At 39.9% G+C, this 24,605-nt stretch overlaps 1 protein-coding gene across 2 annotated transcripts in view; it reads left to right on the forward strand.

Annotated features, from left to right (window-relative positions):
* Positions 1–12,858, forward strand: part of LOC149822792 (uncharacterized) — a 98,100-nt gene extending 85,242 nt beyond the window's left edge. For both annotated transcript variants that reach the window (XM_089981264.1, XM_089981265.1), the window contains exon 6: positions 12,444–12,858. The gene's annotated coding sequence lies outside the window, so the exon portion shown is untranslated. The remainder of the gene's footprint in view (positions 1–12,443) is intronic.
* Positions 12,859–24,605: the final 11,747 nt, after the last annotated feature.

Consider the following 24,605-nt stretch of genomic DNA (forward strand, 5'->3'; position numbering starts at 1 on the left):
ACATATCACCTTGAACAAGAGTTAACGCTCTCTTTTGAAGATAATACTTATGAGACAAGTCCCTAGAAGTATACATCTTCTCAAGATACTCCCACGCTTGAGAAGCCTTTTTAAACTTTATAATGTTAGCATTAATCCTTGTCTCAACGGAAGAGAAAATCCAAGACAAGATCTTAAAATTCTTCATTTCCCATTGCTCATGTTTCCTACTATATTCCTCAAGAGCATTAGTTCTTTCATCTCCCTCAAGGATTTTGATTTCTCCTTCTTTAACCAAAGTAATTTTAGGCTCGGGTTCCGGAATCGAGCCTTGAATGTAACCCCAAAGCCCTTTCCCTTTGATGTGAGCTTCCATATTTCCGGCCCACACATGATAATTTGAGCCATTTAGCTTGAAACCAAGAGAAAAATTGGAGTCTTTCTCACCCATTAGAGAGGAAAGAAGAAAGAAAAGAATACGTACCACAATAAGATTTTAAATCTTTCTTGTTGTAGTAATCTTCTAAAATATTGAATGAAGAAGAGCCTCCACTCCAATCATAAAAGGGTGAAGGCACGTTTTTTGAGGCAATTGATATTGAGAAGAATCACACCAATTTCTTTCTCCAAACAACCTTGCTTTGATACCATGTGAAAATCTCTACAAAAAGAGATTGTGTGTAACACCACAATACAAGAAATACAAAGAGTGCACAAAGGCACAAAGGAGAACACTCACAAGTGCACGGATACACATGCACAACAACATGAAACAAAATGAACTTCAATTCATAAGTTCCCAAGAGGGGCTTTACAATATTGCATATGCACTCACAAAAAAGAATATGTTTACAAGGGCCACTAAGGCCTATTTATAATGCAAAAAGAAGCCACAGGTGCAGCTCAATATGACTGTTGGAGCTGCACCCAACGGTCACATTTGTGACTGTTGGGGCAGCTCCAACAGCTATGTGGAGCTGTCCCTTTCACAACAGTCAAAAAGAAAAAAAAGTGTAAAAAGCAAAAGTAAATAAAAAAAGAAAAAGTAAAAATGTTAGCTCATTAGGGTGGCTGACACCTATTGAGTAAAAGGACTGAAATACCCCTGATGGGTATTTCAGTTTACAGTTAAAAGAGACATGATATTTTAACAGCCTGCTAGCCTGGGGACTCGCTTAGGCTTATCCACGGTGGGAAACCCGGTCTCCTTGATAGGGAGAAGGACTATCTTATGGCCATTAAAGATAAAAAAGTATGTGTTCTTGCGGCCATCGTGAGTTGTCTGGCGATCCAACTGCTAGGGACGTCCCAAAAGGATGTGACATGCGTGCATAGGGGCTACATCACACCACACATCATCGTGGTAATGTTCCCCCATGGAAAACCAGACTAGACATCACTGAGTGATGGGGATCTCGTTTCCTTTCTTGAACCAAGCCATCTTATAGGGTTGGGACAGTTTCTCGGTGTTGAGTTTCAAGGTAGACACTACACTCTTAGACACCATGTTCTCGCATGCCCCGATATCAATGATAACATCACATGCGCGACCCTCACAGTTGCACCGGGTCCTAAAAATGTTATTCCTTAACCATTTCGATGGGGCGGATTCTCGGGGTGTGGTCAACAAACTTTCGACGTTACCGTCGAACTCTATAACTTCCTTCTCATCCTCGTCCTCAACTAATGACTTGTTCTCACTCTCAGATGCTGCCTCTACAATACCTTCAACAAGATGGGTGTTCTTGCTCACAGTGGGACACTTAGACGCGACATGCCCTAACTCCTGACACCTAAAACAACGAAGGGTCGACTCATTAGGTTTGGCTTTGGATCGGGTATGGAAAGCTGGTCCTGACTGGTCAGGCTTGCTAAAGTCTGCTCTAGGCTTTGAGTCACTAGGGGAGCTTGCTCCCCTGGTTGGGAAACCCGACTTAGGTCGACTGGTGGGTTCACTACGGGATGTCCTATATTCTTGCCTCCTTTTCAGCTTTTCCTCGACATTCATGGCGTAACTGCTGGCCTGATCTAATGTCTCAACTGTGACACAACTAAAATCATCAGAAATGGCAGGGCGGAGACCCAAAATGTACCTCGTGACCTGCTGGCGGGCGGTTTCCTCGATCTGCACACGTAGGGAAAGACGATGGAACTCCGCAGTGTACTCTGCCACAGTTCGGGTGCCTTGACGCAGGGTCAGGTACTCCTTGTAGGCTCTCTCGGCGTGATCTGAAGGCACGAATTTTGACTGCATCAATCTTTGCATCTCCTCCCATGATTGTACACGCTCTAATCCCTGCCGCTCTCTCGATCGCTGCAGCTCCACCCACCATGTTTGGGCTAGGCCTCTCAGTCGAGTAGACGCTAGAGAGACATGACGGTATGGTAGTCGAAGAAGAACTGCACGACATAAGACCAATCGAAGAACTGCTCCGCGTTGAATCGCCCTGCAAACTCCGGAAGATCCAGCTTCACTTCGTAGGTGGAGTGTTCTGGTGCTCTCTGCAGTCGAGGCTCCACCATTCCTGCAGGATACTCGTTCCAGAAAGCGTCGTCGTCCCATACTGCTTCATCGCCCGTGGTGCGGTACTGCTCGCCTGGATGTTGGTGCTGACGAACTCCACTGATGGGTGGTTGACGCTCAGGTCGCATCGTTCCCTGTTGATTCTGCCTCGGTCTTGCTTGTCCATGGACGGGAGCCATCTACGGCCGACGTTGGGGCACCAGAATGACGGAAGGTCCAGGGTAAGGTGGGTGGGTCTGGTGGTTTTCAGGTTCTAACTGGGTAGGAGCAGGGTAATACGGGTTTGGATTATGATAGTGTTGTTGAGTCGGGTGAGGTATCGGGTTTTGAATCGGTAAGGGGCTAATGGGTTGGTTGGGGTTTGGGTATCGGGTTAGGTTGGGATAGGACTGAGATGATTCGCCCGATTGGATATGGGTCGGGCCTAATCCTAGACTATTCGTTGGACCCAGATTTGGATAGGTTGGATCGTGGATCGAGTTGTGTGGATAAGAGGCTCGGTTTGAACTCGACCCACTATCCATATGATGATGGGTCTGGTTCTGACCAGGCTTAAATCCAAACTGGAGCTCTGTCCGGGTCCGATATGGGTCTGGGTCAGCAGCGGATCCATCTTGGGAATAAAAATTAACGAGTTGGATCTAGTTTGGGGCAGCCCGCGAACCTGACCCAACTGAGTAAGCCGGGTGAAGGGGTTCAGGATTCAGACCCGCTCCCTGAGACCCAACGGGGCCTGTGCCCTGTAGACATGAAGGCTGGACCGGACCCCCCTGGGTTCGATCCACTCAAAAGGGGCCCACCTGTTCCAGTGCGCGGGTACGCTGTCACTAGGCCTCCACGCACTAGGTGAGGGGGGTATAAGATTTCCTTCCTGGGTCGGGCCGACAGAACTGGGCCCGACGAGGGACCCAGCGTGACGCTGAGGCCCTGTCGTCCCGACCCGACCGGTAGTGCCGCCAGATGCCACGAGCTTGGGCCTATAGGTGGACCCGGCGTAATGCTGGGGTCCCGTTGACTCGGGCCGGCCTGCGACGTGTTCACAGGGTGTTGTTACCCCGGATCTGAACCTGCAGGTGGACCCAGTGGGACGCTGGGCCCCTGCAGGGCCGGTCCAACCTGCGACGCAGCCATATTGGTTGGCTGCCTTGGTTGTGATAACCCCACAGGGGGAAGAACGCTTATCGAAACACCCTGGTGCAGCTGGAAAATACCCGAATCGATGGTGGGTATCAGAGCCGACGAGAACGAAGTGACATGCCCATGCTGAAGTTGGGTCGGTTGACAGGATGCAGAAAGATTAGGGCTCACGACTGCAGTCATGCCGTCCACCAGATCTGCTCCTACTGCTGCGTGTTGTTCCCTGGGTGATTCAAGGGCCACCAGACGCTCATCAAACCCATTCAGTCGCTTTGACAGGCCGACGATTTCCCTGTTCATTCGCAACATATTCTCCTGGATTTTCGTCAGCACATTCATCACACACAGCATTGGGTCTTCGCTGCCAACCTCCTCACGCTCCTCGCTTCGTGTCGGATCGGTCCCTGCTTCAAGAGTCATCTCGCTAATGAAGGTGGACGCCCGCTCTGATACCACTTTGATGCAGTGCTCTTCGAGGAGGATAGAAATCGGATGCCCACCGAGAATCAGTGTGGCTTAAGCTTCTTCTTTTATTTCAATAAGTTTTCAATAATAAGGGGAAAACAACGAACAATAGGGAATTAAATGAAACAGGGAGTAAATGAAAAGGGAAAAAAGAATAAGCAAAACAATAAAGAACGGCTACTGATTCTTCAATCTTCTGTTCTTTTCCGAAACCCTAGGAGAGGGTCTTTTAAAGACTATTGCTGGACCCGGGTCGCGGGTCCAGCCTTGGACCCGAATCGCGATTTGGGTCAGCTTCAATCGGCTGCTGGCTCTGTGATGTTCGAACCGCACCACGCCTGGAGTAGGTGCGCAGGGGTACGTCCCTACGTCGCTGCTTCGTACCTGCCATGGGGTCGGACACGTGGGTCCGGTCTTCTGCCCTTTGTGGTGGTTCGGGTGGCACGATGGGTCCAATCAGGTCTTGCCCTGCATCACTCCCCCTTAAACTTGGGATGATTAGGAATCATCACAAGTTTGATGAGAAATTCCTAAAATGTGTAGGAGCCATGCTCTTTGTAAACATTTGCTATTTGCTCCTCGGAGCTCACATGCTCAAGTCAAATAATCCCATTTTCACATGTCCCTCTTGTAAAGCGACAATCTATTTCTCTATGTTTAATCCTCTCATGAAACTTTGGGTTGTTTGTGTGAAAATCTCTATAAAAAGAGATTTTGTGTAAAAACACAATGCTAGAAACACGAGGTGTGCACAAAGGCACAAAAGGAGAACTTCTCACAAGTGCACAAAGGCACGAATACAAAGGCACAAAAGTAAAAAATATCAACTTGAATATATTGGGTCCCAAAAGGGGTTTTACAAAAGCTTGAAGAAGCTTAAGGGGGTCACCCCTATTTATACTACATTGGAGCAATGGGGGAGGCTCCTATACATATGTTGGAGCTCTTCCAACGGTTAGAAAAGTAATTGTTGGAGGGTGCTCCAACCTATGTGTTGGAGGCCCCCCATGTGACATCTCATTAAATGAGAGGAAAAGAACAAAAAAAATAAAAAAATAAATACAAAAAATAAAATAAAAAAACAAATACAACATATTCTCAAATGAGAATATGCGTAAAACATGTGAATTTACATAAATACCATTATTGGGTTAGAGATATATATTTATATATATATACCTAGATAGATACACACACACACATATATATATATATGTATCTTTCTATATATATATATATATGAATATATATAAAAGAGACAATATTTTAACACCCCCCTCAAACTTAGGGTGACACAACCAAAAGTTTGCTAAGAAGGAAGTTAAATCTTGGAGAACACAGCGCCTTGGTGAAGAAGTCTGTCAGTTGATATTCTGATGTAACATAAGGAAGGTCAATGGTTCTTAAATAATCTTCACGAACATAGTGGCAGTCCATCTCGATATGCTTCGTGCGCTCATGAAATGTGTGATTTTTGGCAATGTAGATTGCACTTTTATTATCACAACATAATTTTGTGGGCCCTTGAACTTGAATATTCATATCTTCCAACAAGCTGCGAATCCAAACAATCTCCATGGTGGTAGATGCCATGACTCTATACTCAGCTTCGGTGGATGAAAGTGATACTTTCTGTTGCTTCTTGCATCTCCAAGAGATTAATGATTCACCTAAAAAATACAAAAACCAGTAGTGGAGTGACGGTTATTTGGGTCACCTCCCCAATCAGAGTCAGTATAAACAATTAATCTTAATTCAAAAGAATAAGATAAAAATACTCCCTTGTTTATTGTACCCTTTATGTATCTGATGATACGAAGGATGACTCTCATATGGACTGTAGTAGGTGCATGTTAAAATTGACTAGTAACATGTATTGCATGAGAAATATCAGGCTTAGTAATGCTGAGATATATTAGGGATTCAACCAGTTGTCGGTAAGGTGTGAGATCTTTTAGGAGAATCCCATCATCAATCTTCATTTTTGAACCTACTATTTCAGGAGTTTCGTAGACCTTGTCATCTGTGATTCCTGATCTATCAAGAATCTCACAAGCAAGTTTAGTTTGAGACAAAAAATAACCTCTCTGAGAATAGGCAACCTCAATTCCCAAAAAATATGTCATAAATCCTAAGTCTGACATTTCAAATTTTGAAGTCAAAATAGATTTAATGCTCTTGATTCCTTTGATATCATCACCTGTTATTAACATATCATCAACATATAACAATAATATAACAATCCCTGCATCAGATTTCTTAACAAACAATACAGTGTCAGTATAGCATGAAGTGAAACCATTTTCAGTCATTACATTGTTAAACCTATCGCGCCAAGCCTTGATAACTTGTTTCAAGCCATAAAGAGCTTTACGAAGACGAAGAACTTTATTTTTAGGAATTTCCATGCCAGGTGGAGCATTCATGTAGACTTCTTCATTAAGATCACCATTTAGAAAGGCATTTTTGACATCCATTTGGTAAATATTCTATTTTTTAATGGAAGCAGTGGTGATGAGGCATCTGACAGTAATCATGCGAGCTACTAGAGCAAATGTCTCTTCATAGTCAATCACGTATTCTTGATTGTACCTTTTAGCTACTAGATGAGCTTTATACCTCTCAAGAGATTTATCACTCTTGGTTTTGACTTTGAACACCCATCAACATCGTATAGTTTTCTTTCCACTAGGAAGCGTTTGAAATTTCCAAGTGTTGGCTTTCCTAAGCGCTTTGAGTTCACTCTCCATGGCTTCTCTCCATTCAATACATCGTTTGGCATCTTCAAAAATTTTTGGTTCAAAATATGAGTGAATGACACTTAAGCAAGCCCGATATTTAGGAGAGAAAGAATCAAAAGACACGAATCTAGAGGAAGTTCGTCTAGTTCTCTCGGTTCTTCTAGGGTTTGAATAATGTGAGAAGATAGATTCGCTAGGTTCACTATGTTGCTCAATAGCACTTCTAAAAGTGCGTCTATCTCTATGAGTATAGGTGATAGGGTCTTTAGTTATATTTTTTTCTTGAGAGGTAGTAGGGTTAGAATTATTATTGATTTTAACTACTTTATTGTCACTGTTATATGTTGATTCATCATCACTAGAGATATCATCATCTTTAGATAAAAGATCAAAGAGAAAGGAATAGTCGGCATTTTCTAAATGAGATTCATTCTTTTCAAAACCGCTATCATTTTCCAAAAATGTTATATTCCTTGTGACATTTAACTTATCATTTTTAGTATCATAACATCGAAACCCTTTTTGGGTTTCGGAGTAGCCAAGAAAGGCACAAGGAATGACTTTAGGCGAGAGTTTATCACTCTTATCTGTAAGAACAAAGTACTTACAACAAAAAACTCTCAATCTATTATAATCGGGTTCTTTTTCATATAGAGTTTCAAAAAGAGAGATTTTATCTAAATTTTTGGATGGAAGACGATTAATAAGATAAACTGAAGCAAGAGCCGTTTCAACCCAATTTTTTTTTGGAATACTTTGGGAAATAAGAAGGGTTCTAATGGTTTCAATGATATGCCTATGTTTCCTTTCGGCTAACCCATTTTGTTGTGGGGTCTTAGGACATGATCTTTGATGGACAATACCATAGTCTTCAAAATATTTCTTAAATTCATTGAAAAGATATTTGCCTCCGAAATCGGTCTTAAATATCTTTAAATTATTATTAAATTGATTCTTAATTATCATATGATATGATTTAAAACATGAAAACACTTCATGCTTATGTTTAAGGAAATATATCCAACAATATCGAGAAAAATCATCCACAAAAATCACATAATAGGCAAAGCCTCCCTTAGATATGACAGGAGTCGGTCTCCAAACATCCGAATGAACAATTTCAAAAGGTTTTGTGGTAAACATAGATCTTTGTTCACAAGGCATACTTCTCATTTTTTCCAAGAATACAATCATTACAAGAGAAAGTACTTTTACAAAGTTTTTTAATAAAATGCAAATAGGACAACTTGGTGATGTTGGGATGACCAAGTCTTTTCTGTCAAACATTTATGTTTTTATGTTGGACCATATTACAAAAAGGGGTTTTAAGGATTTGAAGAGAATCCACATAGTACAAGTCTCCCTTCCTAGAGCCTTCTCCAATCAACTTCCCAAACCGGTGATCCTGTATTAAACATTTATTAGACGAAAATTGAATGTCACATCCAAGGTCCGAGGGTTGAGAGACGAAAAGTAAGTTCAAATTCAATTTAGGTATAAATCTAATTTTGAAAATAAAGAAATTTTGAATTTCAAAGTTTCCAATCCTCTTAATTTCAAGAGAAGTGTCATCCGCGATTGAAACAAAAGATGGTGACAAACTTTTAGAATATTCGGAAAGAGAAGAAAAGTTTGGAGACATGAAATGAAGCATCAGTCTAAAAGCCAAGAAGTTTTACTTGGAGGAGAAGGAGTAGATACGGCGACATCGGAAATGACTCCCTTAAGAAGTGGTTGAAGAGCTTCCATAATTTGATTTAGAGAGAAAGAGAGCTCCATTTGTGGAAGTAGATGCACCTTCTTCTTTTTTATGTTTGGATGTGGTAGCCATAGCCAATAATTTCTTCCATTTGGGACAAACCGGTTTGATGTGTCCCGGTTCCTTGCAAAAGTGACACACAATTTTGCTATAGGCCCTTCTTCCACCTTGTCCTCTATTGGATCCTTGATTTTGATTTTTAAAATGTGGAGGCTTATATGTCCTCAAGTTGTTTCTAGGCCTAGAAACCGCATGCACCCCATCACATTCTTCTTGATTTGTGGGCAATGCAAGAACACTTGGACTTTGCTTGCTAATGCCCATCCGAGTTTCCTCTCTACTTAATTTTGTAACGACGTTTTCTAGAGAAGGAGAGGTGAAGGAGGATAGAAGAGAAGATCTAATTTGTTCGAACTTGGGCCTTAGCCCATTCAAAAAATTAAAAAATCGATCTTCTTCTAATTGCTTATGACGAAGCTCCATGGCCTCTCCACTCCACTTTGGTTCGAGCATAGCAAGCTCATCCCAAACGGAAAAGAGTTCGGCAAAATACTCTCTTATAGTCATTTCTCCTTGGAGAAGAGTCAACACCCTCTTTTGGAGATAATACTTATGGGACAAGTCCCTAGAGGTGTACATCTTTTCAAGATACTCCCATGCTTGAGATGCCTTTTTGAACTTTATAATATTGACATTGATTCTCATCTCAACGGAGGAGAAGATCCATGACAAAATTTTGAAATTATTTTTTTTTCACTCCTCATGGTTTTTGCTATATTCTTCTAGAGCCTTGCTTCGTTCATCTCCCTCAAGAATTTTTATTTCCCCTCTTTCGACCAAAGTGATTTTAGGCTCGGGTTCCGGAATCAAGCCTTGAACGTAACCCTAAAGCCCTTTTCCTTTAATGTGAGCTTCCATAATTTCGGCCCACACGTGATAGTTGAAGCCATTTAGCTTGAAATCAAGAGAAAAATAGGAGTCTTTTTCAGCCATTAGAGAGATAAAATGAGAGAAAAGAATACTTACCACAATAAGATTTTAAATCTTACTTATAGTAATCTTCTAAAATATTGGATGAAGAAGAGTCTTTACGCCAATTTCCAAAATGATGAAGGCATACTTTTCGAAGCACTCAATACTTGTGAAGAACCACACCAATTTCTTTTTCCAAGTAACCTCGCTCTGATACCATGTGAAAATCTCTATAAAAAGAGATTTTGTGTAAAAACACAATGCTAGAAACACGAGGTGTGCACAAAGGCACAAAAGGCGAACTTCTCACAAGTGCACAAAGGCACGGATACAAATGCACAAAAGTAAAAAATATCAACTTGAATATATTGGGTCCCAAAAGGGGCTTTACAAAAGCTTGAAGAAGCTCAACGGGATCACCCCTATTTATACTACATTGGAGCAATGGGGGGGGGGGCTCCAATACATATGTTGGAGCCCCTCCAACGGCTAGAAAAGTAACCCTTGGAGGGTGCTCCAACCTATGTGTTGGAGGCCCCCCATGTGACATCTCATTAAATGAGAGGAAAAGAACAAAAAAATTAAAAAAAACAAATACAACATATTCGCAAATGAGAATATGCGTAAAACATGTGAATTTACATAAATACCCTTATCGAGTTTTATATATATATATATATAATAGACACAATATTTTAACAGTTTGCAATGTGGATGACACTCATGTTGTTGCAATAGAAAGAAGTTTTACTATGAGCTGAAGTTTCCATTGTCTCCCCTTAACCATCTTATTCATATAATCCCTGCTATGACTTGAGAGTTGAGCCATAGCCCTGTATTCAACCTCAGTTGTGGATAGAGTTATTTTTTGCTGCCTCTTGTTCTTTCATGAAATCAATGAATTCCCAAGAAAGATATAAAATCTAGTAGAGAGTCTATCATGAGTGAACCCTCCAAAATCAGCATCATATATGCTTTTAGCTCTACGAGGACGATAACGAAAAGAACATGCCATAATGTATAGTATCTCTCACATATCTGATAAATTTAAGCCCAACAACGTGAACCGACCTAGGTGAACTCATAAACTAACTAACTGCATGCACAACAAAGGTAATTTTAAGTCTTGTAGTGGTCAGATACATCAGTCTGCCAACCAACTGCCTATAGATCACTGGGTCATCCAACTCGATGCCATCAATAGACCTCAACTTCGCATTAGGCTTCATATGAGTCTTTACCTTTCTAGAATCATCTGCTAATCTTGCCTTTGTTGCATACTTATGCTGAGACAAGTAGAATGGTCTCTTAAGAGTATGCCACTTTAAGTCCCAAAAAATACTTCAGATTGCCCAAGTCTTTTGTCTTAAATACATTAGTACTCTCTCTTTCACATTCCTCTAGGGAAGTAGCATGATCTGCAGCATCATAATTTGTGGGCATGGTTTTGGTCCCATCAAGCTACCTACCATATCCACAAACCCTTACACAGCAGTCTTCATGAAATCAACCCAATAGCCATAGTTATTCTCATCTAGTTTGATTGGAATCAGTTGAATAACCACTTGTCCATACTTATCAATTCCCCAATTACACCACCAAATTACAGCAAACAACCCCCACGCTACTTGCTACACAAATAACAAAACACAGCGAGGAATAAGAAGACTGTATATGTGGAAACTAAGCAAAATAGAACCCACTCACTGTTATAACAAGTGTACAGGCCCAAAATGCAGTGCCAATACCCAATGAGGGTCAAAACTTCGCAAAACTAAGTCAGCCAATATGTAAAAATACTCACAGGAGGCCGATATTAACAACCCTTCACAAATTTTCAAAGTAAAGCATAAAACTAGTGCAGTTGATACAATCTGGTCTCTCATAAAATCATCAGAGCAGCATTACGGCCTCATACATCCTCATGAAAACTTCAAAGGAACTCACAGATATCACCACCAGCACAATCCTTACTAAAAAAATAACCCAGCTACAAGCTATTTGCATGATTAAAAGCCACATATCTGATTAGAAGAAAGTTAATTCTCGAATCTGGACAGAAAATGATCCTCAATCCAGAAAATATTGGGAAATCTCTAGAAAATCTAGTACTCCACCAAAAACCATGACTCTTGATTTGATGATCTTCTAAAATCAAGCACTATTGAAGCCCTAACTCAAACTAACTAGAATCCATCAACTCTGCTAAGTGTCTGAAGCACTGATAGTGTCAGCAGAACGCATCACGAGGCAGATCGCTGGTCAGCAACAGATGAAGCCTCCTCGCTGTGAGCCCTTTTTGAACCTCCCTTTCAGTCTCGATATGGCTCTAATTCCATATCAAAGCAATTGAGAAGAGATAAGATGAAAAGGGGCAGGAGGGAAACCATAGAAGAGCTAAACTTTCATTTGAGAAAAGAATGATACATAGCAGCATATATGAGTCTACCCCTTTGCACTGACCTCCTATCTAAACCTGGATATAAAGTCCATCTTACTTTGACTTTTACAATATTATTACAGATTGGAAGAAATGCCCTTATAAGTAATACAATGTACATGGGTATGACCCAACCATGGTAATACACTTATGTTACAATTCTTTCAACTGGTTCAACTAATAGAATTGTTACTATAGCTCCGGCGAGCTTTTCATCACAATCTAATGACTTTTAATTGTCTTATATACTTCAATTGTGTCATTTGCAAAGCTGGATCAGCAGACCTGTCTTGATGCTCTTTTCCTCTTTCAGCTAATTGCATGTCATCTGCTAAGCGTTAAGTAGGCATTATTCACTCTCTTCATATTTGAAGTCAAGACATGATTGTTATAATGTGTAATTTCTTATGCTCTGATTGTTGGTAGGTGTTGCGACATTAGCAATCTACAAGTGCTCTGCAACCACCTTTACTAGTCAAAAGTGCTATGTACTGGCTAAGCACCAGCCCTAAAAGCTTAGGTGGCATCAAAGGGCTGAAGAAAAAGAATACACAAGGGCATGCATAGATCCAAGAGATCTGAGGGTAGATTTAGATTCTAGAACTATGAAACAATTATGGACATCTTCAAAGAGTCTTTGTCCAAATATAAGCACAGCTATTATATAAGAAGTGAGATATAAGTGACTAAGTTTTACCAAAACAAGAATTCACAGTGGATTTTCTAGTGAATGTGAAAGTGCAAGTCAGAGATGATGGAACCTCTGCTGCTGGTAGTAGATAAGTTCAGAACTTTATTTGTATGCCAATTTGATATGTTTTTATGGTACAATTCTTGATTAGATGTCTTTTTAACGACTTCTGATAGTAACAAACAGGATATATTTTTATGTTGCAATTCTCAATTATATATTTTTTTAACGGCCTCTAATGGTAGCAAACCATCTTTTGTGGTGCTACTAAGATATGCCACAGATAGAATCAGTGCGTAAAAGGCTGAAAATTACTTAAACTAATCATTTAGCTGATCTTCCCAAGAAACAGATGATAGTGCTGACGAGCTAAATTTAGCCATCTTGGGCTTAAAAGGCAGTAGCCTTTGAAACTTGATTGATACATCTTATAGTAAAACTTAATTTGACACAATTGTTTTCTATCACATAGGAGATGACAATATATTCTCTGGGAAAACTAAATGAATTATGTATGGCTGTTGCAACTTTTCAGAATAAAGGAACTGGGGAAATTGAAGTCTTTCTTTTGATCTTAAAGGATGTCAGAATAGCCTTGGTATATCAACAGGAAAACACAATCTTGGGCAGTGATGCTGAACATGTAGGCCTAGTAACGATAAGTTTGCATATTCAAATTTGAGAAGTTCAATAAATAGTGCATGTTGACATGCACTAGCTTGGTTTTCTCTAGTAGCATAAAAAAACTGCAATATCAAAATCAATTCTAGAATTGGATATCATCAGTGGGTACTGTAACTCAGTTATGTTATCGTTGAAGATTTTGATTGCATCTTGGTTGCATTGCATCATTTTATGTTCTCACTGCTGTGTTTGTTTATTTTGTCGCTGAAAGATAAAGGCATTCAAATTATTATCATGTTGTAGTGGAAGTGTATGAAATAAGCCTTCCTACATGTGAAGAATGGAAGGTCAAATGTTGTCAAACTATGAAGGCTTTACTCAAAGACCTTGTAGGAACTGTTGATTTGGCATTTGGTAAATTTATTCAACTAAGTTGCATGTTCCATTTTCAAGTTATGTGCAAATAAATTCAAGTCGGTCAAAAGTGATTATGTTGGTTGAACTCTACCAAGCCAAATTTCATCCTTTATTCTTCTCCATTTAGAAATCGAATATGTGAATTTTTTTTGTTTCCCTTAATCTTAAAATGCTAAAGATCTCAAGCACTTCAGAATCCCATGTCTTCAGGATAATAAGTTTCATCAAAGCTACCTTTTCTTTCGCTGCCGTGAACTGAATACAATGTTGTTCAATTGGATAATGTTTGGTTTAATTTTCATCAGGATATATTTTACCAAGTTTTTGTGCGCCATGAAGAAAATTGTACATGGGTAGGGTTTGCGTTATCATTTTACCATATTCAATGATCGGCTGATCCTTATGTGGAAGGGTAGAGTAAAGAGGGCTTCTCGGTTGACTTAAAATCACCTTGCTTTTATGTGCAGCAACTTTGGCGCAAAATTGCCCACCATGGCACTGTCTTTCTTACCTGACATGGGATGATCACGGTTCCAAACCCACAAGAAGTGTCCCTTTGTGAAAAGGTCGAAGCGGGGTGTACTTCCTGATGGGCAGGTGGGGACATCACAGGTTTTACCTACTTTAAACCTCTCAATATGCAGTCAGTTATTTCGAGTGTTCTCCTAGCCTTGCCACCTCCCCCATCCAAAAAAAAAGGGTCAAAATCATGGTTGAAGAAAATAGCTGCAAAGCTTTGAGACCACATTATCTTGATTGAGGGATCTGAGGTTCAAATCCAATTGGTGACAACACCTTGTTTGACTATCAGGAAAAATAAAGCAGAGTGGAGCTCAAAAACAGTTTTTTGGCTGAAAATCTGCATGGAGGTGATATTTTTATCATTTTCAATTTAATCAGAACATCATGGCATCCTATCAAATTGGATACGTGGCTATTTTTTAATCAAGGGATTTCCACATTTTCCAAAATCATCTCACAGCCATTAAGCAACAAATGCATTAAGCAGTTACTACTTTTCCTACTCCTAAGTATTAGCAGAAAAGATAGTATCAAAAGGGGCTCTGCGTGGTTGGTAGGAGCTGTCAGTGCATGTTTCCTTGTGGTGGGACGTTGCAGGTTCAAACTCCAGTGGTACCTTGAATAATAACTGGTTGGGGTCTGCCTAACCCCAGCTTGCCTTTCAAAAAAGAAAAAAAAATATAATACTGACATTGCGAGTCAGCACCCAACCAGTGAGTCACCGGCCACACCAAAGACTCATCAGATGCAGTGGCTTTTAGAGTTAATGGTCTCTGCCCCTTGATACGAATGCTGCCATGTGATTGTCAGAGCACGGACAGGAGATGAGTTTTTAGATCAGTGGATCCCAGTTGAGCCTCAAGAATAGGGACCCCCACTAATCAATCTCTTTTACTCATCTCTTATGTGTGAGGAGCCAATCACATGGAAACATTTTGAGTGGGGCTCGCATTCTGTTGCTGTGGAGCCCATGGAATTCTGCCATGTGATTGGTTGTGTACACGTAGGAGATCAGTGGAGCCCAGTTGAGCTTCAAAAGCAGGGAGCCACTGATCTCTTTAATCTGCACACACATTGAAGCATTTTGAGTGAGGCCTTCATTCTGTTGCTGTTGAGCCCATGAAATGGTTCCATGTGATTGGCTGCAACAGATAGCAGATGAGTTATTATATCCCAGTTGTATGATAGTTACTCAAAATAAACAATAGTCCATGTCCTGCTGCCTCACACGCACCATGTGGACGACACCAGCCTAACATGTGCCTTCAAGAGCACAAAAAGAAGGCATGCTGCACTCACATGTGCTCGGTACACATCCGTCCCCTGGTTGCTGCGTAAACTGCAAGCGGTCATTGCCCCACCGTTCACAAATCATGTATGCATGGCGAGTATGGTTTCGTAGGTCTTAATCTCTTATAACTTTGTGGTTGAATAGGCTTTATAATAACCAAGTATCTCTATCTCTGTTCAAGCCTATGCCACATGGATTCGACTGTAAATACGAGGATAACAATTTTGTGAAGTTTTCAATATGACCTGTATATAAAAGGATACATTATGAGAGCAAAAAATGGCGTATCAGTGTGACATTGGCTCAAGCATATTTTTCACATGCTCGAGTATATCATTGATGGATTAATCATATAAAAGCTGCTTTCTCTGAGAAAAGGGCTCCCTAACTACTGAATGATGGCTATTCACTGCCCTGAATATTAGGGAGTGACTTACTGAACAATATCGTATGCAGATGTTTTGGTCATTTCCAAGACTATATTCATCCCCTGAATGAAACAAAAAAGGAATTGAAAACTCAAGGTGGTGATCTGTCAATGTATCTTATTTGTTTGTCCATAACTGGGCATGATAACTTTATACTATTTAAAGTCTATATACTGGGGAGACTCCAATGGGTTACTCTACTGCTTCTCCAATAATATCTTAGTTGAAAATAACATGGATGCATTGAATTCCTCAGACAAAATCATACAGATGTGTGTAACTGTAGTGAAACGTTTAATAAGTTTTTCATTTGTAGCTTTCTCTGATGTGTGCTTGTCAGGTCTTGGCAGCACTAAAACCTGGTTAAAAGGCACCTCTGCTGTCCACATCCAACCCCATCTCCTGTTTGATGTTTTTATGGAATCATTCTCCCCTTGTTTGGTAAATTGGTGTCAAAATCTACAGTTGGCTTTTGAAAGAACGATCCATCAGTGCTTCCACTGACAAAAAATGAAAGTGGTGAATTTTGAGGATGAGTATTGGTGTGTTAATGTTACCAAATGGTTACAAAAATACTTGCATAGGTATAGAGAGCATTTGGAGTTCTTTTGTTTTTCTCTTTTTGTTATGCTTTTCCATATTACTTTTTTTTTCAGAGCTCTACTTATTGAAGATGCAGAAAAAGCCATATAAAACTGCTTGGATTTTGAAAGTTCCTACTGTTTGCATCATTAGGTATATAATTAAAAGCTTGATAGCTCTGGACAGTCAATTCGGTGTGTTATGGTGATAATTCGTAATCTGACCTATGAGAGGAGAAATCTCTTCCTTTAATCTATTATGGTTGAAGTGTGTATAGTGTGTGTGTATGTATTTATTTATGATAGTTTTGTACCATGATATCATACGTCTTGTTTGTATGAATCTAGCTAACAAATAGTAGATTTAACCATATAGATGTGTTTAGCATGTTTATTTGTTATGGTAGAAGGTTTTATCATGTTTGATACACCACAAGATTCCATTTTTGAGACAGTGAGAAATCAAGGATCACAATTCATGAAAATAAGGGTGGTCTAGAAATGGTATAAAACATCATATTTGAGTCATTTAAAACATGAAAATGATAAAATAAAATATGCTAAACATGATCTAAGGTTAGATTTTGCATTTGGAGCTTATATCTTTGTAAATCAAGTCTACACCACCATAAATTGTCTATGTAAATCTATGTTGACTTGGCTGACCCCCACAAGAGGCCATACCCAATAGGAAAGTGGTGGGGAGAATCTCCCCTCCCACTTCACGTCTCCCTACTTTCCCTAATGTGAAGGGAAAGAGAGAAGGAAAAGAAAGAGACCACATTGGGTCTCTTGGGGTGTGCATTGACAAAAAGAAAAGTAAGAAAAAAAGAGAGAGAAAAAGTGAAGATCAAGAAAAGAGGAGAGGAAAGAAGGGAGAAGGGCGGTCACATTTCCGGTCTTCTTTGATACTTTTCTTTGTGATTTTTAATCTCAGTTTTAATTATGTATCAAGATAGGTACATTTCTTGTATTGCTCTCTAAGAAAGAAGTTGATGTACTTGTTGATTGATTGATTTTATAGTGGATCAAATTTGTCCCATGGTTTTTTCTCTCATCACGAGGGTTTTTCACATAAATTTTGGTGTGTCATTTTTATTGTGATTCTAGTTTTTGCTTTTATTTGCTTGCTTCTCTATTTTCTGGTACTTGCGTGTTTGTTAGATTCATATTCATGTTTACTCATGTGATCAGGTAGCATGTCCTACAACATGGTGGTATCAGAGCTAGAATTCAGAGTGAGACGAGATGGATTTGGTCATCGAAAGAGGATGATCTATTTGAACATAGACAATTTGGTGATTTGGAAGGCAAAGATGAATGGCATTCTTTATTGTAAGGATCTTTATGAGCATATTAAGGGGATTAAGAAGCCAAAGAATAAAGTAGATGACGAGTGAAATCTATTAGATCTAAAGGCTCTTAGTACTATTTGACAGTGGTTGAACGATAGTGTGTTTTATTAGGCAGATACATGTCCCAACAAGAATCACAGTCAAGGGAATGAAGATAATTGTGTGTCTTGAGCTATGGATATCATTTAGGGTGAGGAACTTCATCAACCTGCAGAGATGCCAATTGTTTGGGCAATACAGATGATGAATGCAACAAAGGTGACAACTAGTGTAGAACCAATCATATGCAAAGAACTGATATACTTGAAACTTCTACTCAGTGAAAGACTCACCAAGACATTGGTAGACACAGCTGCCATGCATAATTTCATCTCGTATGAAGTGGTAGAACGATTGGGATTACAGTGAGAAAAGAAGGAGAGCCACATGAAAACGGTTAACTCTGAAACAAGGGTCATCTATGATGTTGTTCGTGATGTGTTAGTGCGGTTCCATAACTGATCAGGAAGTACCACATTTTCAGTCACACTTATGGATGATTTCAATGTCATCCTCAAGATGAAATTCTTGAGAATTAACAAGGCAGTGTCGATGTCTCAACTTAAAGTTGTTAGCTTTGAGGGTGAGAATCAACCCTACATGGATGCCACAATACTGGTGAAGTCTTGCAAGCGCTTGGTGTCTACGCTCCAGTTGAAGAAAGGCATGAAAAGTGGTGATGAGACTTTTCTCATCACAATCTATGCAACAGACGAAGCAGGAGAAGCCACTGTGTCGTAGGGGCCCTAGTACTCGTATTGAAGGAGTTTGGTGATGTTATACCTACTGAACTGCCGAAGAAGCTACCTCTAAGGCATAAAGTGGATTACCAGATCGAGTTAGTGCTGAGTACACGACTACTCACAATGGTTCTATATCGTATGACAATTCCTGAGCTGAAGGAATTACGCAGGTAATTGGATGACATGTTTGAAGCAAGGATCATCTAACCATCAAAAGCTCCCTTTAGAGTGCTCATGCTATTTCAAACAAAGCATGATGGGTTGAAGCATCTATGCATCAACTACATGCATTGAATAAAATGACTGTGAAGAACAAGTATCCACTTTCTTTGATCACGGACTTGTTTGATCAAATTGAAAAGGCAAATGTCTTCTCTAAGTTGGACTTGATATCAGGCTATTGGCAAATAAGAGTTGTTGAAAGGGATGAACAAAAAACCACTTGTATAAGGCATTATGGGGCGTTCAAATTTTTTGTTATGCCATTCGGCCTGACGAATGCACCCACAACCTTCTCAATTGATGAATAATATTTTCTACCTCACCCATCAGTATGTCACCCTCACCCATACTGATCTTGTTTTCCCAGTTAACAGAGTATACCAATACATGCACAACCTGACTGTTAAGCACTGGAATGTTGTCAAGCAAATCCTCCGCTATCTTAAGGAAACTATCCATGATGGGCTCCTGATCAAACTGTCCAAATTTGTCTCTATCTGTCTTCTCTAATGTTGATTAGGTCAGATATCCAGATGATCACAAATCCATATCTAACTATGTTGTCTTTCTTGGACCCAACATCATCTCTTAGAGTTCTAAGAAGCAACATGTTATGACTTATTCTAACACCAAGGTCGAGTACCATGCAGTCACCAATACTGCTGCTAAGATCTCTTGGGTCTATGCTCTATTTCGTAAACTTGGTGTACCTATTCACTCTCCACCAACCTTACGGTGTGATAATGTCTCTCTCATGTACCTAGTTGCCAACCCTATTCTACATAGTTGCAGTAAATACATTTAAATCGACGCACACTTCATTTGCAATCATGTTGCTAAAGGCTATCTCAAAGTTTCTCATATTTCATCATGATCAATTTTTGATGTACTGACCGATGCTCTCCCAATTCCACGATTTCATACTTTGAAATTCAAACTCAACGTACGACCCAGTATGTTGCGTTTGCACGGGGATGATAGAGTACCAGATCTAGTTACCGACTCTAGATCTAGATCCAATGTCATGCTAACTCAAGATAGAGCTCACATGATTAAAGACTCCAAGAAGCAGCCAAATATTCAAGTCCTTGGACTTCTAGAAGCTACTAGAGGATCATGTTGAATGAGTTCTATGGCTGCCCACCCCTGCAATCTATGGCTAAAGTAAAACAATCAATCTGCATCACCTATGTTCTCATTGTCCAACATTATCGAGGAGAATGTCTTGACATAGTCATGAACTAACCATGTCTGCTTCAATGCCAGTAACATATTGCAGGCTAATTTTTCTTTATTCTTGGGCAAAAAGAAGTCATGTAGCTCTTTCTTAAAGTCCCCCGCATGAGACTACTATGACCAGCCCATGTCGAACATCACCTAAGTGATATCTCCACTAAAGAGTCACTTCATTCGCAAAGTTCATTATTGCGGTGCACAACCTATCTGTGTCTTCCTCTATCCTAGCAACATCAAGATAATGCTCTATCTGGTAAATAAAGTGTTTGAGGTCTCTTGAGTTTCGAGTGCCTCTATACTTTGTGGGTTAAGTAGTTTGATATGCCGTCTGTCCACATGTTTCGCAACTCCGCCAGTTGGGACAATCATCAACTATCACTCAAACTGATCATTTTTTTGTCAAATAACATTCATTTATGTAGTCATGATGGTTGAACCGACTCAACAAATCATCTAACTTGGTGGCAAAGTCATCCACTGAATCTTCAAACCTAGTGGTAAGACTTTTCAGATAGTCTTCCACACCCTCTATTGTCATCTTGATCTTTATGTTGAGATCTGTAAAATCAACACAAGTCTCATTACTCAACCGCCAAGTTTTCACCTTTTTATTTCTGATATATATACCTCTTTGACACTTTCCAATGTTGCATATGACCTTTTGGCTTAAGAACCCGGTGTATCGAGACCCGCTCTTTTCCTTTTTGTATACTCTACTTACAAGTTGTTATAAAATAAGTATTATACATCATTGCATTCTTGCTCTTTTTGTATTTGTGCATGCGAGTACTCTTGCTTTCGCTCTTGCGCGTGTGTTGTGAGTTGCTTATGCGTTTAAAGGGCTTGCTTTCGGTGTTTGTGATTATCTGAAGCTACGTCGTGGGGGCCTTCGCTTCTAAGCCCATGACAAGTTGGTACTAGAGCCTTGTCGATATTAGGATTAACAATAGTACTGAAGAGAAATGTCATGACTCATTCAGGTAGTAAGGTTTCTCAAAAAAAAAAAAGGATCATGATCGATGATCGCGTGTCAACTATTGTGCATTATGTTGCTAAGCTGACCGGGATAGTGACCAATGTGAAGAAGTTTGGATGAAGAAGTTTCAACAAGATATAGGTATGGACCAAAAAACTTATGTAATGCATCACTTGATAAAGAATTCTAATTATAATTCTAGAACAAAAAATTTTGATGTTCAGTATCATTAGATTTAGGATGTTCTAGAAAAGAAGTTGTTGCTGCAGGAAAAGATTCATGCTGAGAAGAATCCTTCTAATATGATGACGATGTTTCTCATGTTACTCTCTAAGAAAGAAGTGAATGTACTTGTTGATTGATTGATTAGTAGATTATATTTACCCCCATTGTTTTTTTTTTCTCATCAGGAGGGTTTTCTACGTCAATCTTATGGAGAGAGAGAGAGAGAGTAATGCACTCCTTCAGCCCCATTTTCATTATGTCCCAATTGGTTTAGTATTGACCGCTCGAAAAAAAAATTGGACAATGCACATTCTGTTTGTTTAATAACAAAAAAATGCATATATTAATGCTTTGTTTAAGAAAAGAAGCTCGTTGTGACATGCCTCTCTCTCTGTCTCTCTCTAACCGCACCTTCATTACTTTCCTAACCCAGCTACATAGTGTCTTCTTGCGGCAGGTTTGTTCTTCCCTTTTCCTGATAACCCTCTCCCTCTCATCACTATGTTTTTGTCCCACCACCGGGATATTGTCGAAAATTATTCCGAGTAATGGTTGATGGCCCTTGTTTTTCAGTGAATGAACAATTTGGCAATAGGGCAGCTATTACACAAAAATGAACCTTTTGACACATCTCTTAGCCACTTATTCGCCTTCTCCATCTGGAGCCATTGCATGTCATAGGGGACTTTCTTTGTTGAAGATGACAAACACAGACAAGAAGAGGGTCGAAGGTCCTGGATGGTACCTGCATAAACATTGTCTGCATCCCTTAAAAGGTCTAACCTTCCCCTCTCATCCTCTCTCCTCGTTCCACATCTTTCTTGTTGCTAACAAGTCTGTCAAATGAACTAATCTTCTGGCTTTAAAGTGCTGTCAGGAAAATGAAAGAATGGACCTGTCGTAGGAAAACACTATATAGCTAGGGTAGGAAACTAATGGAGGTGTGGAGAGAGAGAGAGAGAGAGCAGGCTTCTTTTATCGAACGATCAATACCAAACCTATCGGGACAGAATGAAAAGGGGGCCTATTTTATATACATATATAGATATAAAATGGTCTCATCCACTGCACAATAATTTAAATGATTGGCGAATGTTCCTACGTCCACGATGCATGATCTTGTTGGGCGATGCCCTATAAAAAACAACAAGACAGGGAGCTTACCTGGATTCGCCATTGTCCGTGTAGGTAGTTCGGCGTTCTCCTCAGCCGGTCGACGCCCACAATGAGCCCAGGCCTAATGTCGATGGTGAGCAGGACCCTGTTCTGCTAAGCCTGAATGCAGAACTGAATTTGGGCAGGGAATATGTTACGAACTCTCATCAACTTCGTAACCCCTATCCTCTTTATATAATGGAGGAATTGGGCAGTTACGTGAATGTGGTCTCTCCACATTCACGTAACTCCCACCCACTATCTCCATTAATCAGCCACATACGTGACCCACTAAGGAGGTGTCAAACCGGGTCAGACTGTGGGTTGGACCCGTAACCCAAAATGTCCAACATTCTCCCACTTGACCCATTGACACCAAAAGTGTAATAAATCGAGGTGTATACCGTTATCTCGATTTAATTCTTCATGTGGGTTCACATGCCACCCTTTATCACAAGGATGAATCGTATGAGTCAAGGATATGAACACCCCTTTATGAAATATCATATTTTCTTGTACTACACTACAATTCACCTTCAGTGCTTAGGCATGTAAAGAAATTACATTTATGAATAGGTTGGTCTCTCACCTATTCCATTGGTCCTTTAATATTGTTATTCTGCTATTCTCTCTAACCCATATGAGAGATCATTTATGCAAAATCAACAATAACTTAAAACCTTAGAGAATCAAAACACAAATGTGATTACATAATGTATTGTCATACATCAGAAGGAATAAAAAAGACCCATCCCCTTTACATGTTGGGAATACAATCCTGGTGCTAGCCCTTTAGTAAGGGGATCCGCAGTCATTTCCTTCGTCCCAATTGTATCAATACATACCAGATGATTCTTAGTGCTTTCTTTAACAACAAAATATTTTAACTCCATGTGTCGACACGATGTTGAGCTCTTTGTTATTTGAAAAGGACACGGCTGCTTCATTGTCACAAAGATCTTTAGTGGTCTCTCAATAGAGTCCACTATACCAAGACCCATAATGAAGTTCCTTATCCAAATGGCCTGTGACGAAGTCTCGTATAGAGCAATAAATTCTGCCTCCATGGTATGAGCAGCAGTGGTAGACTGCTTTCCGCTTCTTCATGAGACAGCACCACCTGCTAAAAGGAAAATGTATCCAGTAGTGGATTTTCTACTGTCAATACACCCTCCTAAGTCTGCATCAGAGTATCCAACGACCTCTAGGTGTTCAGCTTTCCTGTAGGTCAACATATAGTTTTTCGTTTCTTGTAAATAGTGCATGACATTCTTCGCTGCCTTCCAATGCGCAATGCCTGGATTTGACTAATATCTACCAAGCATTCCCACAGCAAATGCTATATCAGGTCGAGTGCAGGTCTGCGCGTACTGTAAACTCCCAACTGCTGAAGCATATGGGACAGCATCCATTTGAGCCTTCGCAATATCATCCTAAGGACAGTCCTTCAAGCTCAATTTATCCTCTTTCACTATAGGTGTCGAATTAGGAGAACAATTCTCCATCCCATATCTTTTAAGAACTTTAAGGATATAGGATTTCTGAGATAGGCCAAGGGCACCCTTAGTTCTGTTACGACGGATCTCGATTCCAAGGACATAAGTGGCTTCACCCATGTCTTTCATATCGAAATGAGAGGAAAAAAAGTCTTTTGTTTCATGTAAAAGACTCAAATCATTAGTTGCAAGGAGAATATCGTCAACATATAAAACCAAAATTATGAAATTACTCCCACTAGTCTTAATGTAAATACACTGATCAACAATGTTTTCAGTGAATCCAAAGTTCATTATTACCTGATTGAACTTCTTATACCACTGGCGGGAGGCCTGTTTAAGTCCATAAATTGACTTATTCAATTTGCAAACTAAGTTATTTGAGTCATCTATACTGAAACCAGGAGGTTGTTGCATGTATACCTCCTCATCCAGATCCTCATTCAAGAAGGTGGTTTTTACATCCATCTGATGCAGCTCTAAATCAAAATGAGCTACGAGGGCCATGATTATCCTTAATGATTCTTTAGTTGAGACAGGAGAAAAAGTCTCATTATAATCAATGCCCTCTATCTGTGTGAAACCTT

This window comes from Nuphar pumila, chromosome 11 (genome assembly GCF_984573655.1).
Source record: "Nuphar pumila chromosome 11, dmNupPumi1.hap1.1, whole genome shotgun sequence".
NCBI classification, from domain to species: Eukaryota; Viridiplantae; Streptophyta; class Magnoliopsida; order Nymphaeales; family Nymphaeaceae; genus Nuphar; species Nuphar pumila.